Source organism: Hirundo rustica, chromosome 1 (genome assembly GCF_015227805.2).
Source record: "Hirundo rustica isolate bHirRus1 chromosome 1, bHirRus1.pri.v3, whole genome shotgun sequence".
Taxonomy (NCBI): Eukaryota; Metazoa; Chordata; class Aves; order Passeriformes; family Hirundinidae; genus Hirundo; species Hirundo rustica.
The window spans coordinates 89,197,965-89,215,437 of NC_053450.1; the positions used below are offsets into that span (position 1 = coordinate 89,197,965).

The window sequence follows — 17,473 nt, forward strand, 5'->3', positions numbered from 1 at the left end:
AGCTTTCAAAACCTTTTTTTTTTTTTTTTTTTTGAGGAAGACTGGCTAAGTGAATATCGTTTGCAAGCAAAGGTTTACAAAGAGCAAGGCCCTAAGTAGTTCCATGCTCATTTTCAAGGGAGCCTTAATTTGCAGGACAGAATCCTGTGCAGGTTTCCTTTGTGCACTGGCATGCACAGAACCATCACAAAGGAAATGTCCCCAGAAGCACAGCCCAGAGAATCCACCAACATTGCCCACACAATGTCACAGTGAGGAGGAGATTACACAACTTAACTGGTTTCTGGTGTAATTATTTTGAAAGTGGCTTTTGTAGTGACTACTGCAGCACTTCCAATGCCAATTATTTTAAGTAATTACAAGTCACTCATTCAAGGAAAAGATATAGGAGAAGCAAGAGTGGAAAATGAAATTTATTTATAACTTTTTTTTTTTCCCCCACTGGTAAATTTAAGCGATTCATCACCAGAATTAGAGCTGTATCTTGTGTAATTCAAAATTCCCAAATTCAGAAGATGCCAGCACCTTGAAAGTCACAGAGAAAAAAAGAAAAATTCATTAAAAAAAAAAAAAAACAAACTATGCACTAAATGCCCCAGGACACAATAAAAATCCAGAAAGTTGGCAAAGTTGGCAATACCACCCTGAGAAATTTGCTGGAGAAGCAGGGAACATTAGAAGTACCAAATTTGACCACATAAATGGATGAAAAATAAAAGTGAAATCAAAAGTCTTCCTACAAGAAGACATATTTGGCTAACATCTCCATGACTACCACCTGAAACAAGGCTGATAGCCCTGCAACACCGCATGGTGATGGTCCTCTGAGAAAAACAGTTGTTTCTGCAGATGGCCAGGACAGTCAGTGCAGGCTGCCAGCTCCACGTCCGTACCCTTGCCACAGATCAGGAGCACCAACAGGCACATCCATCACAGCCCCTTTCACCACAGGCCTCGGCTCCTCCGCTGCAGCATGCGCTGGACCAGCAAAACTGGTTCTACACGCCCTGGGAAAAAATGACAGCTTCTCCTTGCAGGCTGCGCCGATCATAAAAGGTGGAAGAAGCTTCCATGCATGCCCAAACCTGCCTCTTTCAAAACTCCTGCAACACCCAGCACGGCAGCGCAGGAGCTTCGAGGAGCACTCCTGGCTGCCCAGCAGCTCAGCTCGGCGTGCAGCCCCTGCCAGGTCACGCTCCTGTACCCAGCTCCTTGTTGTGCAGCTGCCTGCCCTGCCTTTCGTGCTGGTTCTTCCTCTAGCCCTCACACCCTCCTTCTCTTGGAGCATTGGCTTCGCTCTGCAAACGGGAATAAAGGGTCCAAAGCATGGCAAGGGGCCAGCCTTCCATTACCCTGAGGTAAAAAGAGCCAACTGTTTTTTCCTGGAACATGCTCCAAATTTCACACCTTTTTTCCCCACAAATGTGGGAAACAAGCAGCAACCCTTTGTACAAAAGGGTATTTTCACACATGCAGAAAAGGCATATTAATGCACGCTGCACTGCTCTCCACTGTCCTCCCCAAACCTGAACCTTAATCACCCTCGAGAACCTAATTAAGAAAAAAAATTAAAAAACACCCAAACAATAACCCAGGTCTTAAATTGCTGAAAACACCTTTCCAACACATTCTGCCCTATACCAAGGCTACCCAAGCTCCTGAAGTTCCTTTTAGGCCTCCACAAGCCACAGCAGCCAGAGTTACACAAGCACCAAGCGTGCCGGCTGCAGTATCTCTATTGGCATCACTGAACCAGGTCACATGGCAGTAAAGCCCCTGTGCAAGCCAGCAGCCAGGTCAGCCACCTCTCTTCCCACCCCACATTTCAAGTCCAGACAAGACAGGGGAAGAAAAAAAAAAAAAAAAAAAAAAAAAAAAAAAATCCTACCCTCCGCCATCCACAGTGCAACACCACCCAGGTTTTTTTGCAAGCACGTGAATCTAAAAGCCTGCTTTAGGCTGGGAAGCACAGAAGAAAGGAAAAATGCATCCATATATACATGGTAAGGATGACTAAACAAAGATATAGCATAGCTTCACCAAGAGGAAAAAGAAAATAAAAATAAAACAAAGCACCCATGCTGGCAAGCCAACCCAAGCTGAACAAACAAACCTCGTGGCTGAGTTAACCTTCCCAGAAGTACTAGTCTCAAGTCACAACTTTACTTGAAAGACTTTCTTAAAAAACTAAAGACAAACAAATGGTACAAGGCAGAGAGAAGCAAACCTTGAAAGCCACAAGGTTTGGGGCCTTAGGCTATTTCTCAATATCCCTCAAAAGTTCCAGGCATTTTGCCAGCACAAAAATCTACCTTCTGGTGCATCTTCATTTAACTTTGCTTACATCCAACCTTACACTTTTACAGTCCTCTGGCTGCTATAGTGGCTCATTTAAACATCAGGGGAAACCCTCCTCCCTAACTTTTAATAGCAATGTTTCCATGAGATTTTGTTTTCTCTCCAGTTATCGATGTCAACAGGAAAAAAAATCAGATAATTTTTACGCTTCGTAGAGAATTTGTTTTTATAAGTCTTCTAAACTCAAACGGGAGTGGAAACAGTAGCCTCCTGCAAGAGTAGCGGGTGCTTTGAGACTTTTAAAAGAAAATGGAAAGCTGTAACTACAGCAGAGGGAAAAAAAAGTCCCCAATAACATGTACATGGGTTTGCCTACCCCTCCCCTACAGCACACAGCATGTGAGCCTGTATAATCTCCTGATGTGAAACATTAGCAAGACCAGGCTGCTGAGGGATTTACATAGATGCGGCCACAGTACAAGGTATAAGGAAAACGGCTAATAAATATCAGAATGGTAAAAGAGCAGGGAGTGAGAAGGCACTCAAAGCAGCAGTTCTCTCCAGCTGAGCAAATTGAGTTGAGCAACTGACCAAACTTCACCAGAGATGAAGAGCGAAACCTACAGCAAGCAATGGCAGGACTCTAACAATAAAAGCTCATTTTGGGTAAAATTTCCAGAGAGATCTCCAGTAATTACTTGGGGGGCAGGGAGATTGTCTTTAAAGAAGAAGCAAATATGTCTACCTTGGGTCAAAATTCTCAATTTAAAAAATTCAGCACAAGACTTTTCACAGAAAAGTTGCTCTTCAGGGTTGTGGATTTTTTGGTATGATTTGGGGTTTACTATGTAGGATTAAATAGGGGGGTTTTTTTACATAAAGACTGAAAATTTTGTTTTCCTTCTAAATGCAATTAACAGTTCTCAGTTCTGTAATACATGGAAGTTATATCTCTGAATAAAAAGCAAATGAGGAGTGACATTCAAGTGAATGAAAAGCAGTTCAGTATAAACATCAAGCAAAGTCCACCCTATTTCAGGAAAATTCTATTCATGGCTCACATGAGTTGAAATCAAGAAGAGGCAACCAGGAAGCCAATTGTGATCAAATACACCACTGAAAATTACTTAAATAATTTTACTTTTACCAAGTAAATTCTTGGAAGATGGTATTAAAAATAGTAGGCCAAAGGTGAACAAGTAAGATGAGAAAAGCAGAAGGATGGGTAGTTCAGGAGTTAGAAGCTCTCTAAGAGCAAGTAAAAGCCATTGCAAAATGGAGATCGCAGCCCCAGGGGCCATCTTAAAGCTGATGGGATTGAGGTGATACCATTCATTTACATTGATGCCTTTTCTACAGCTTGTGGAAGAGATGGGAACTGCAGAAGATATGCAGGGCTCTTACAGAAACTATTTGTGTTTATGGTTTATGATAAAGGGCTGTGCCATCACTCTGTAAGGACACATGTACAGCCAGCACAAGAAGAGTCCCTACGTGTTTAGCAAGCCTGGAGTATATTCAGAACAATTTCTGAATTTCCAGACCGTTGGAATGCTGAGAAGCTAAAGATTAAAAGAGGGAGATCAGGATTTTCCAAGCTGGTTAGACATTCAGAAATGTCAGATGTTTCTTTCAAAGCACCTGAGCAGGTAAGGCATGTAATCCTCACTGAAGTCAAGAGAGCAAGGTGCCTGGCCCCAAGGCAGTTTAGTTTTTTTCTTCCCAGGAATAAAAGGCTTCTGTAAGGCTGGAGGGGACCATGCACCCCTTCCACCATGTGCAGCTTCATCCCAGGTCACTGGGATCCAGGAGCAGCCCCGGCAGAGACACCACCCTCACCCGCCGCCTGCCTTTTACCATCGCTCACATAATCGCCCTGCAAGAGGTGCCAGATTGCAGGTAATGGCTCCCCTGAATTCAGGTGGCATACGTGCAGTCCAACGAGCCAGGTTTCTCTGGAGCTGTTGGGGCCTGATTTTTGGGGAAGGTTACGTAAGTACATGCTCAAGGAGCACCTACGCAGCACAGGAGCTGGCCAACCCCTTCCTCCTCCCTCTGCCTGCTGCAACATATCAGGCCCACCTGCGGCCTGGAGAGCACCTTCCCAGTCTTTACAAAAAGCTTGGCTTGATTTTCACACTGCTTTAAGCCTTGCATGGAGCTGCAGAGGAAAAAATAAATAAAACTGCGAGTACGTTTGTAGTAAGTGCTACAGTGACCAAGACATAGGTAGCACTATCAGTCTAAGTGCAAATGTTCTGCTTGGAAGCATATTGGTCCAGCTGTGTTAATCCTTATATTAAACATGTATAGCACATAAATGCACCCTTTAATATTGCTCTTTATTTTTACATTGTTTTCCTGTCTTCTCCACACTAGTCAGCGATGCAACCTGTAGCAGAAGGGAATATCTCCAGAGTCCTGCTCTTTCCCCCATTTTCCATAGTCATTTCTGTGCTGCCATGAATGCAGCAATTCAAAAGTTCTGCTGCTAAGGTCTAATCACGGTGCCTTAGATAAGGTCTGAACAAATTCCAGTGTAATAAATAACCAAAACTAGATGAAACAGCTGTGTCCCCTGCATTTTTCCTGTGTTATAATGCAGTTTGAATCACAGCCCAGTTCTGAGGTAGAAAAAAGCTGATACAATACAACTGACTGGAAAGATAGCAAAGCATATGGTGTATATCAAGTGATTAATTTTCAACATTAATTTTTAAGCCCTAATTTCAGGTGCTTTGGAAGAAAGAAGCAAGCAACTGCCAAGTTTAGTTAATTTTTGGTTTTAATAACAACCTTTTTTTTTTCCTTAAATTGCTTCTCCTGGAGCAAGTAAACCATTTTGTAATATCAATTAAAAAAAATGTATTCTCATCTAAAATTTGGTTAGAAACTATACAAGCTGAAAAGCCCCCAAGTAAGGGATTTAAACTGAAGTAGAACCAATACCTAAACAATAAAATGACAGCAATACAGAAGTTCCAGAGATAAAGTTGAAATTCTAAATGTATCCAAACGACAGTTATAGTTTCTAAGCCCCAGACATAATTCCTCACAGCAAGAGGGAAAAAGGCAAGTTGAAAAATAACAAAACAAAACTTGTCAAATGCAAAATAAAAATTTCCCATAGCTGCTGTTTCTGTATGCTGGGAGCATAAAAATAATATATGAACAGGGAATGTGACAACCAAAGATGGCCTCAATGATTGTTAGAGCGAAGAAAACATTTACTTCTGCGCTTTGTTCAGAGGTGCTGCTGAGTTTACAACGTGCGTCAATGCAGCCCCAGCCAAAGTGTAACAGTGTTTTTTTAAAGAATCCAATTAATTTGTTTTTCAAGCCAGTCCATTGCATGAAGTCGATTCAATCGTGTTTTGCTCCATACAGTCCCCCAAAATGCAAGAACTCTATTTAAAAAAAAAAAAAAAAAAAAAAAAAAAAAAAAAAAAAACCAAATTAGACCTTGATAACTCTATTGGTAAATTTCAGTGTAATGTTTTTTACGGGCCATAAGGAGGCAAAAATGAGACCTCTCAAATGAGAGGGCACGTCTCAGAGTATGATGTATTGTCACGCAACTAGGTATCCCATGCATGCATTTTGTTTCCTTTCACTATGGAAAAAGAACTGCATGCTAGAAGACAGATCTTTTCCAGCTTGGCTACCACCATTCTGGTGAATACAGCAAAATGGATTTTCCTCCCACCTAGCTGACATTTAGAGAGTTACTCTGTTGTATTCACAGTGCCTGGATATTTCTTCAAGAGGCATCCAGTTCACTGAGGTCTTCCCTGGCATTTCAGACTAAGGTCCATTTTGAACACAGCTTCAAAAGAAATTTATTTTCTTACTTGCTTGAGAAATCACTACATGCAACTTGCTTACAAGGAGCCTGAAATTCTCTTGTTGCTACTGTTGGAATCCAGAAGATAACGCTTTGATAAGGACTTAGTGACCAAGCAGTTAACCTATAAACAGTTTTGTGGGCTAACACTCAGTAAGTTAACATTCATTGCTACCTAAAATTCCTCCTGGAAAAAAAAAAAAAAAAAAAAAAATCATGTTCTGTAGATGTTTTATTAATATAAGTGCATGATATTAAAAAAGTTTACCAGAGAACCAAAAGTTATTCTGATACTGAAAGTTACTCAAGCTCCTCAGGTTGCCAGAAACATACCCTAGTGTATGAGAGAAGAAATCAATAGCACTGCTTTACCAGTCAGGCCACATCTGAGTCCTTTTTCCAAGATATTATCAGACCTGACAAAAGGGCATCAGAAAATTAAAATCTTATTGCAAGAGATAAGCAAACGAGCTGAATTTCAGTGGCCCGATATCTACGAGATCTTCAGCTCGCCAATCTTAAACTGCGTTCACTTTCTTGTCCACTATCACAATATTGTTGATCAACCTCCATTTCAGGACTTTCAGGTGACTACCACTGCATTCCTTAAATAATTACAGTTAATAACCAATCACTTTGGGAGTCCAAATAGCGCCACGTATCTCCAGGAGTCTTGGTGTTTGTGAAATGACATGTAAACTCTACATCTCTATTAAACTGCTGCTGCACCTCAGCAAGTGATCAAAGGGAAGAATGTCTTAACCAGCAGACATTACCATAAAAATACAGGCAGATCCCAAATGGCATCACAGGGGAGGCCCAAGCAGTACTACTACTACTCACTACTTCAGTTTTACAACTCTTCCTAAGGACAAACCTGCTTCAGGAAAGCGAACTGTGTTGCACGCAGTAAATTTACTGCCCTTTAAATACCCATTTCCAAATTAATTGCCTAGTGCTAAATGCCACTCAAGTTCTGCTGACATTCTTTACACACCCAAGCCATGGCTTTCTAAGGTTTATAAAGCTAACAGAATATTTTGATTGACTTCCAGCCTATTAATTCAGGGGGCTATACATTATTCAAATTACTTGAAGAGATGAAAGCATTTACTTGATTCTAAACTTCACTCCCATTGCTCTGATGAGAAAAGTTCCCTCCATATAACATTTTAATTTCATTTTCTGTTGCCACTGAAAGATACTTCCAGAGTTACTGCACTATTCTGAATTCACAGAAAACTCAAAAGACATCGCAGGGTTGGGGGGCTTTTGTTTTTTCAGCCTGAAGCTCAGTAAATGCTGAACTTCACCTTAGTTCAATTATTTTTAAGCATTTCAAAACTTCTCTTCTGTGATTTTATGTTCCCTCCTTGCAGAGCAATAAAAGTCCATTAGTCTCCCCTACTGAATGTTTTGTGAGTGCTCTTTATATGAAATCACATCAGACAACTGCACCTTGGCTTATAAAAAAATGTTGACACCTATCTATTATTTAAGTTTATTATTATTATTATTCATGCTAGGACAAATAGCAGGCTTCAAGCTCTTCCTGCTGGAAGGCAGCTCCTCACCCACAGCTGTCCCAGGCACCTGAGCGCACCAAGTGCTCAAACACAAATAAAACTAAACCGCATTTCATGGAGCCCATTGGGGTCCTCCACGCAGGATTCAAGGGCAGGTGAGGAGGTGTCAGCTTTTGGAAGAGGCAGGGAAATATTGAGAGCAGATGATCGCAGGGCTCAGCCAAGACCCTTCCAACACAATCACCTCTAGGCTTGGAGAGCAACAATTTTAAAAACTCTCAAAACACCTAGAAAACCATTCACAGAACAATAAGATTAGTTATTAAACATCCCAAAATATTTAAATAGCCCTTTGGCACTTCAGCTCCCTTGTCAATTACTTGGGGATGAAGACACATCAGTATTATTTGTAAAGCTCTGTGCTCTTCAGCACTTTCAGACAGATTCAACGCCTTGGTCTCTGTTGCTGCAGCATCTGGAGGAAATTACAGTCCAGAACAGATTTTTGAAAGTAGACGAGTCTCTGAGCATTATGATCAACAGGCTGCTACAAGGTATAATTATCTTTGTTTCTCTAGGCCTAAGAATCAAAATCAACTTCACTTAACCAAGTGTAGTCTCACTGATAGATAATTGAGCAAGTGATAAGCATCAGGTTCTTTGCCTGGAGAAGTGGTTAGCTTGCGCACATCAAGAGACTGATTTAAAAATCAATTAAAACTCTGACATGGGGCAATTTTCTCTCAAGGGATTTCCAACCTGCAAAAGCTGGTGATAGGGATCCCACAGAACAAAGAGTAGACTGCAGGATGGCGGGGTCTGCAACAGGCACACATCAAGGGATGCAGATGGCATTTTGGACTGTTCATGTGATAAATTGAAAGTTGTTAGGCTTCAGTGGCTGAACTGGACACAAGCAAGGTATCCTTAACCCAGGCCCCCTTAGTACAGATGACTTTATGTAAGGATAACGGATGCAGTTTTCTAAAGCTTAGAAAATCTTATGTCCACTTTAATTAAAATGATTCTTTTAATTAGAAAACACTGTGCTCATAATTAGTTAATAAACAGTTTGCCATAAAAAGCCAGACAATTTAATCTCCTTCACAAGTGACATCTAGCAAACAAAGCCTAACTCGTGTGGGACAAACTACACCAAAACACAAAATCCTCAGGACAATAGTTATAATACAGAGACAAATAAAAGGAGTTGCTAATACACCTTGCAGTATAATCAAAGGAAAAAAGTATGAAAAGTAGCATTGAATGATAGAAGGATGAGCAAGGACAAGAAATGCAGCAGACAGTAAAATCATACATAGAGCACAGTTAGGGAGGGAGGAGGCACTTAGCACCTGTAGCAGAGAAATTCTTTTGTAGTCCTGGAAGGAAACTTCTTCAGCCTTAATGTCCCAGCACTGTACTACACACCTGATCTGCTCAGACCTGAATCTGATAGGTGGTATCAGCCCAAATACCAAACTCCACAAGTATCTCATACCAGCATCGCTTGTGTTAGACTATAAAAATTCTATAGCCAAACTTCCTCTAAAGAAATTACTGTTTTCATGGCTGCAGCCATCATACCTACCTTATCTAACACCTTTATACTGAAAAATATGTTTCATTCCAGAGTCTAGTCAATAACAGAATTTAGATCATGCTACTTAAAATTAAAGAAAAAAAACTGATTAGGGAAAAAAAAAAGCTTAAAAGTAAGTGGTTAGAGTAACTCTATAGCCTTAGAGGCAGTCAAAAGTGGTCAAGCTGGTCACATTGAATTTTTTACACATACATGTTTCTGTACAAGAGGATAACCTGGGGCATGCCTACACATGTATCTTTTTAAAGTGTGGTGGATTGCACAGAAGAGCCAAAATTACTGAGACCATGTTAGTTCTTCCTCGCTTCTTTTGTGTCCTAAATAGCACCTTCCAAAATATTTCCTTTTAGCACCTTCACTAGGCAAAATGCTGGTTGCAACATGCCTTGTCTGGAACAACACAGGCACAGCTCAGCCTAACATGGTGTAGGGTACTTGGTAGAGAAACTGGCTGCAGCTCCTAGAGGAAGAGAAGTCTCCACATTTCCTGGCAGGATTTCCCTATCCAGAAAGCAGTTTCTCCGCGTCCTTGTGTGCATCTGTTATGACTGAATCCTTCTTGCCACAAGAAAGATGGAAAGAAACCAGGAGAAAGGACTAAATATGAGGAAGCTTCCCAGCCACCTGCATTTCTCTTTTGTCCCTGATGTAACTTCTGGCTTTATGCAAGTGCTACTTCCAGTTGGATTGGATTATTTCCCTTCCCCCAATGCTTCTTTGGCTTGGCTAGGCGACTAAAAATCCAGTATTAACACAGCTTTAGTCATTAATCAAGGTAACCTTTTTTTGCTTTCCAAAGTTTCTCATGTTCTTATCTTTGCATAATTGAGTATTTGCATTTCAGAAGAGCATCACCTGAGGGAGTGGGGGCAGATTTTGAAAGGTTTGGGGTTTTTCCCCCCCCCCCCACCTTAAGTTTCAAGTTTAAAAAAAAAAAGAAGGAAAAAAAAAAACAACTTTGAAAGGGGATGAAGTTAAATTACCAAAGCCTTAGGGCAGAGTAACTTAAAGACTGATAATGGGTAAGAGTTTCTCCCATTCACCACAGAAACTAACTTTTCACAGGACAGGAAATCAACAAGCAATAGAGTCATAAAATTTTGTTCTTATGTAGAAGTGTCTTATCAAAAGACACCAAACTGCCTCCTTTGTTTTGGTTTTGTGCAGATACCTTTCCAAGGCAGAGACACCTGTAGATTTTCTGAACACCTGTGTTGGAAAATGCCACCTCATCAGATCTGGCCATTTCCATAAGAAGTTACAAGTTTGAGCAAACTCCGCCCAGTCACAGTTATGGTTTTAGGCCCCCTCTTTTCTGGGGCAGGATGCTCCATGGGCAGGTGTTTTGGGTTGCCAGAGCCTCAGGGAACTTTGTCTGCCAGGTCTTACTTTAACCAGGGATTACTTTACAACCCAAAGGCTCTAAAATTCCCCAAAGCAGTGCAGTAACACCCTGCATACCCCTAAAGCCAGGAACAACAATGAGCTTTTGGCAGTGCCCAAATCAGGACCAGAATAAAGCAGTACAAGCAGCCCAGTGAGCCAATTACCTTGTCTGTATATTTTACATGAGTGTCACAAACACACCGTTTCAGAAAAAAATGTACAGCTTAAGGCTGCACTTGTTTCTTCCCATTGGAGAATTGTTCTTTATACAGTATTAGTTTCTTCTACAAAAACACTTTTATACGCCCTCTTTCCACGGACCAATAAGAAATTCTTCTACTTATAGAGGGAAGAGGAATTTCAGTAAGACATTTAGGAAAGCACGGAACAAATACCACAACAGTTGTCTAATGGTTCCATATTATGACTATCCTGAAAAAAGTCATAAAATCAAAAATCCTGCTTCCAAACAGTAGCCACATAAATCTACTCTCTATGATGCAGCTAATTTTTCAGGGTACATTTGTTAATTTTGGCTTGATTTTCATGGAGGAAAGTAATGCCTTTCCTGCTGGTGGAAACACAATTTAGCGTCCGCTTCTACAGAATCAGGAAAACAATTCATCTGTAAAAACCTGACTGCTGGGACCAAGAAAGTATCAAAGGCATTTAAAAGAATCAAAAGGAGTTAGTAAGATGAGGAATCCCCTTTCTTACCTTTTTCCTACAAGTTACGGAATATTAGGAAAGTATTATGGCAACACTTTGATCCCACCAGTTAATTTGAGACAGCCCAGAATAGAGGTCGTGTCCATGAGACTTTGTCCCCACTACTGCTAAGATTTCCCTTGAACTGGAAGGAGAGATTTCTGTCAAAAAATCACAAGTGCAGAAGCACACTATGGCAGCAAGACAAGTGTTTTACAGCTGAAACAGATGTACAATGACTAAATCCAACTTTGTCCAGACAACTCCCCAGACAGTACCCCACCATGGATACTGAAACCCCACATCAATCCCCACACAAACCCTTCTTAATGCACAAATCTGTTGGTATCCCAGACCCACAAGTCAGTGGGCTGGGATGTAGCTGCTATCAGCTGGGGTTAACTAAGCTGCACTTCTGATCCAAATAATACAAACAAGCACTAAAGAAATTCCACAACACCAAACCATCTCTCTACTGATCCAACCAGAAATCATTCCAATTAAAATCCTGAAATTCTGGTGTTGCCTCTGCCAGCACCTTCTAAAAGGAAACCATTTCTGTTCCACAAAAATTTGCTCACAACTTCCTTGCTGCATTTTGCAATTTCTACAGAGCTACTTACTGGAACTTTGTTTCTTAGCACATCTTGTTTCAGAAAGTTTAGGAAATGGGGAAAAAAGGCAAAGTCTGAACTGGCTTGCATTTGTTTCGAAGATAGTTACCAAAAAAAAAAAAAAAAGAAAAAAAAAAAAAAAAACAAAAAAACCCAAGCACCATTACTGCCTCTATTTCCTCTAAAGCTCACAAGAACTGATTCAATTTGGTTTTCAGTCTACATCTTGCAACGCTTGGGCCATGATTTTATTCAAAAATAAAATTTACTGAGCATTGGAAGATTAGGAAAAAGCAAGATGTGCTTAACACTTGCTGCACTTTATTGAAAATGCAGAACAAGCAAGGCTTAGCTTAGCTCTAAAACTAATAAATACTTTAGCTGTTTTGTGTTATGGGTAGTGTTCAGTGGCTTGCATGACTAATTAAACAATCTTGAGTTCGCTTTGAAGGCTAAGCCATCCTTAATGGCTTTAAATTACATTCTATCAAGCTAAGCTCAGAATTAAAATCCTCATCTGTAATAAGGAATTCCACTGTGTATAAATGCTAGCAGAGAGCAGTATTGGAAAGTTTAATAATCTGGATGGTTTCTGGCCCTCACAGCAAAAGGAGAAATCCTGTCGTTCTCATAGCATTGGGAGGTGAAGCTCCTCAGGGACGGTACAGAAAGAGAAGTGTTTTGGGCGGAGTTCTGCATAAAATGGTAACTCAAGGAGGTGTAAGTGGGGGTCGGGAGCAAAAGCAGATGGTCAGGGAGGAGATCTGTGAGAAAAGATGTAGTGGTCGTTCCTGTTACATGGTCCTATCTATTGCCAGCACTGGGGAAGCCCAACTCTAATCCATTGCTACCCAGTACTGGAAGAAGTCACCGGCACATCCTACATTCATTTCCATAAACGAATTATTTGAGATCACAGCTCCTCCTCTCTACGCAAGACTCAGGTGCTCATTCTCTCCAAGCAAGCGCACCGACAGCAGTATTTTGTCCATCTACAAACACACAAGAGTCACCCCTAAGCACACAGGGAGCCACTACCCAGGTGGCAGAGCACAGTCAGGCACGGACACACCACATGGAGCAAGGACAGCATTTTGCCGTGAAGGTTTTGCACCACAATCGCTGGCTATGCCTGCAACCCCTCTCTGTGGGAGGGGGAGAAAAAAACTGCATGCAGTAAAAACGCATCCTGCAGCTCAGTCTGATCAGTGCCAGGAGCAGATGCCCCTCATGTCAAGCTCTCCCCGACGCCACTTCTCCAAGATGAAACCCGTAACCACACCTGCTGCAACAACTCAAGGACCTTTCTCTGTGAAAGGCAGTTTTGATCCCCAAGCCGTCTGAAGTCAGTGGACTTCAGTCCAAAAGTGCAGATGTTTTCAGAAGCAAATGGGGTTTTCCCTGTTCAAATAATCAACCAACCTTTTTCATTCATGCGGCAGGACTGGGGCTGAGTCTGCCTTGAGAGGTGTAACCCATCACTCATCCTTCTGGCTGCTGCCTGCAGCACATGTGGTGCGCTCGGCCCTTTTGAGTCACTGCCCATTAAACAATTGTTCCTCCTTCTCTTTCGTTAAAACCATCCTCAAAACCCTGCCCAGTGTCTCCCCGAAGTTAAGTCGATTTTTCTGTGGGCGTCTGTATACACGGAGAGGGAATCTTTTTTCCATTATTACTTTCCCCAATGATCTGGTGGTTGAGAAATACCGTGTTTTCACTGTTTGCCTTTACTTTTAGCTCTTCCACAAACGAAAATGTGAAGCCATCCGTGCCTTATCTGGCACGGCTCTGCCTTGTTTTCTTTCCCCACTTAACGGACTCATTCATGTGTAGGAGACTTCAGATCCCGGCTTTAGATATTCGTCCCTATTTTACGTAACCATAAGCAATGGTAGATACTTATGTAAACTACAGCCGGGTCTTTGCCCTTGTGCACAACAAGCAGAGAGGTTTTAAGCCATCAACAAACAACTGCCCTCTGCTTCTAGGTGCCCCTTTGCAAAACATGCCACTGGCAGAGAGAGAGGGGGAAAGGGGAAAAAAATTAAAAAAAAAAAAAAAAGGTGACAATGTAAAGTGAACAAAGGCAAGAAACTCTGTCGGGGACCTGCGCCTGGTTTGCTTCTTGTGCTGACTGGCTGCTCAGGGACCAAGGCCACTCAGCCCAGCACACATCATCCTTGCTCCCGAGCAGCCGCTCTGCTTCTGGAAGATGCTGTAGGGCTGGGATGAGGCCCATTCAGCCTCATACTGGTGGAAACGGGGGCCGAGAAGGTTGGATGTTTTAAAGCTTCTATTTAGTAGCCTACTGACAACCTAAGAGTGGAAGTTGGCTTCAGTCCCTTCCACATTCGAAGAATTTAAGGCCCACAGTTCCTACTTGCACGGCGGAGTCCCTGTTATCCCCAAAAATGCAAGAGACAGGCCCCTGAGAACAAGGAATCCCTGAAGGGGTAATCTGCATTGCTGGGCTGTGGAAACACCTTGGAAGGCTGTTCCCGAATTTTCCACTTCACAACATAAAATTCAATTAAGTAGGAATGGAGATTACCCAAAATATTCAGCATTGAATATATTAAGCTAGTGACTTATTTTAGTTACTGTAGACACTAAATGCATTTTCAGGTCTCAAGGAAATCCATCCTTTCCACAGCTCCACTTTGGGGAAGGCAGGAAGTTTCCTGTCTGTACACTTTATATTTAACCAGTTCCTCCCTTCAGGAGGAAGCATGCGAACTTCACACGCTATCTGTGCAGGAACACCCATGTAAGCCACTTGGCATAAGAAATTAAACTTACCACATGGCTTCAAATTTCCAGCAAGCCAACCTCTGAAGAACATCCCTGTGCTCCTCCACGACACATTCCAGCACGTGGCTGTGGGACAGCTCTGAGAGCTTAAAGGCTCTGCACAGTTTATGGTCTCCTGTCCTCTCAGTTATTGCAAGAGTCTCTCCAGACAGTCAATAATATGGGCCGTGTTTGCTTCCAAAAAGGATTTGTTCAGGATATCAGTGCACCCTAAAGCCACCACAGAGGTCTGCTCTAGAATTTAGTTCAATGCCACTGCAAGCCATAAAAGAAAAAGGCAACCCATGCAAGCAGGAGCATCACAAGGGGGAAAGGAAATGGAAATAAAAGGAAAAGGGGGGGGGAGGGAAAAAAGCCACTAAGTAGCCACAGGTTCTGCTGTAACTGCAGCAGCTGATTGCAATGAATGGGAGGCAACTGTGCCTGTCACTTGGGCAGCCTCCACACTCACCTGGGGAGGATTCAGCTCAAATACATCCCTTCCTTACTGTCAAATTCATATTTAATCCCCTTAACACTAGGGCAGGGAGCTAAAGCTCTTGTAGCCCCTCAGCAGCACTTTCTAAGAGAAATCAGCATGTTACCTTCCACTACACAGCAGGAAAAAGAAAAAGAGAAAATAAATGGTGTTATTAGATATGGATTTACTTAAGGAAAATATTGTTAGAATCTGAACAAACCCCTACAGTTCTGTGCTGTGGATGGTGTAATAATGAAAAGTATTACTGGATATAAAGGAAAGTTATGACACTATAATGTAACACAGACAAGTGAGAAGATGTATCAGTCATTACCTAGAATGCAGGGGACCCCTGTGGTTTCATTTTTCATTACTAATTTAATGTACTTACAATTCTACATGATAAAAAGTGAAAAGGAACAATAACAAGTGAACACCATCAAAACAAACCAGGAACTGCAGAATTCAGAGATTTCAATAAGTTACTTGATGAAAAATGTCAAAGATCCCTCAAGAACTGAGTAACATCCATTAACATCCAATAAAATATCTAATAGCAGAAAGATAAAATAAATGTGAATGGAGCATTTTAATAAACACAAATTAGGAAATATGTTTATTTACATACTATAGTTGTGCTATAGGAAATTATTTCATATAGAGAAAAAATCATTTTAGCTAAGAAAGGATGCTTTGCAAATGTTAGCTCAGCAATCACACTCTTGTGATTCAATACAGTTTATTCTGCATTCTCTCATGAAGCCTTATGAATCTCATGAATCCAAGACCCTTAGGGTCTTGCAGTATATTTTCTTGTAGCCATGTAAATAACAAATAGTTCTACGCAATGAACTTATAGGACATTAAAATGAACTTATAGGACAGTAAAGCTGGCATGAGAGGATAATCACACCTTGCATTGTTTGCTGGGAAGACAATTACAAACATACTCTCTGTGTCTTCCTGGGGCAGATTCACCAGGCAGCAAATAAAAGCGAAAGACACCTCAAGCTTGGTGGTTGAGCTCAGGTCAAACAGATTTCCAGGACTGTCTAGAATGGGCTGGCTAAGAGCCCATTTAGCCCCAAGTCCGCTAGCAGCAATACTCTAAAAAACAGTCTGAGGGATAGAGCAGGGAACCCTGACCAAGACCACGGTGAAATTTTCTTACAAGTGTGTAGGACACTGTTTGTTTGTTTGTTTGTTTGTTTATTATTATTATTTTGTTCCAAGTGAGAGTCACTGGGTATCATTAGTTTTAAAATTCTAAATTAAAGTTTTTGAACTTCTACTTCTGTGAATGTTTGGCCCTCAGAGAATAATATAGTAAATACCAGTAAATTTAGGTAAATTCACAGAAACCTTTCAGTGGTACTTGGGTATCAAGTGTTCCACTATGATCTTCCAAATCTTAGCAATGAACAAGCATATTTGAACATTGACTCACAAAATCGAAAATGCAGAAATCCTCAGCAAAAACCGGTATGTGACTAGGCAGAAATGTTGCCTACTTGTACCTATGGAAACTGGCTGGGAGGAGACAGAACTTACTGTGTTAATACAAATGAAGGAAAAATCTATTTGGCTGCAAAATTATCCTCACCAGTTATATTTCCTTCAAAGTAGAAACTTTCCCACAGCTGTTCTGACCAGCTTGCGCTCTGTTGCTGTGTCTGTAAATTGTAATTAAGGACTGTGGGTTTGGAGGAAATGAAGGATCTGATTAAAAGTTATGGAAAGGAATGGAGGGGTGTAGGTTTGAGGGAGTGCTAATGGAGCCATGATCCAGCAATATTGAAAATAAACAGTAAAACTATTTTCAGATGCATAGTATTTTCTAATGGAACCAGCCTCTCTTCATGCTACTCATACTTAGCGGAGTTTTTTCTTAATAAAAAGGAACTCTGGGAAGGTTTCCCTAAATTACATGATGCAGAGGCAAAAGCCATAGTTTTCCTTGATAACTGTGGACATATTATTTGCCAATTTATAATGTTGCATTTCACAACATTTTGGGACACCTGAAGCTTGTAATATTCACGCCAGTAGATGCAAACCATCTGTCTCCTTTTCAAAGAGTGAAGCTTTCTCTCAAAAACTCTCCCCCTCCTCTTTCTCACACACTAAGGTAAATTTTCACCACCTGAGTTTTGCTTTTTCTTTTCTTTTTTTTTTTTTTTCTTTTTTTTTTTTTCCTTTTCTTTTTTTTTCTTTTTTTTAATT

At 41.1% G+C, this 17,473-nt stretch overlaps 1 protein-coding gene across 1 annotated transcript in view; it reads right to left on the bottom strand.

Moving 5' to 3' along the window:
- Positions 1–15,101, bottom strand: part of LOC120755212 (orofacial cleft 1 candidate gene 1 protein homolog) — a 130,214-nt gene extending 115,113 nt beyond the window's left edge. Inside the window, exon 1 of the mRNA XM_058420371.1 lies at positions 14,779–15,101. The gene's annotated coding sequence lies outside the window, so the exon portion shown is untranslated. The remainder of the gene's footprint in view (positions 1–14,778) is intronic.
- Between the last annotated feature and the right edge of the window lie 2,372 nt (positions 15,102–17,473).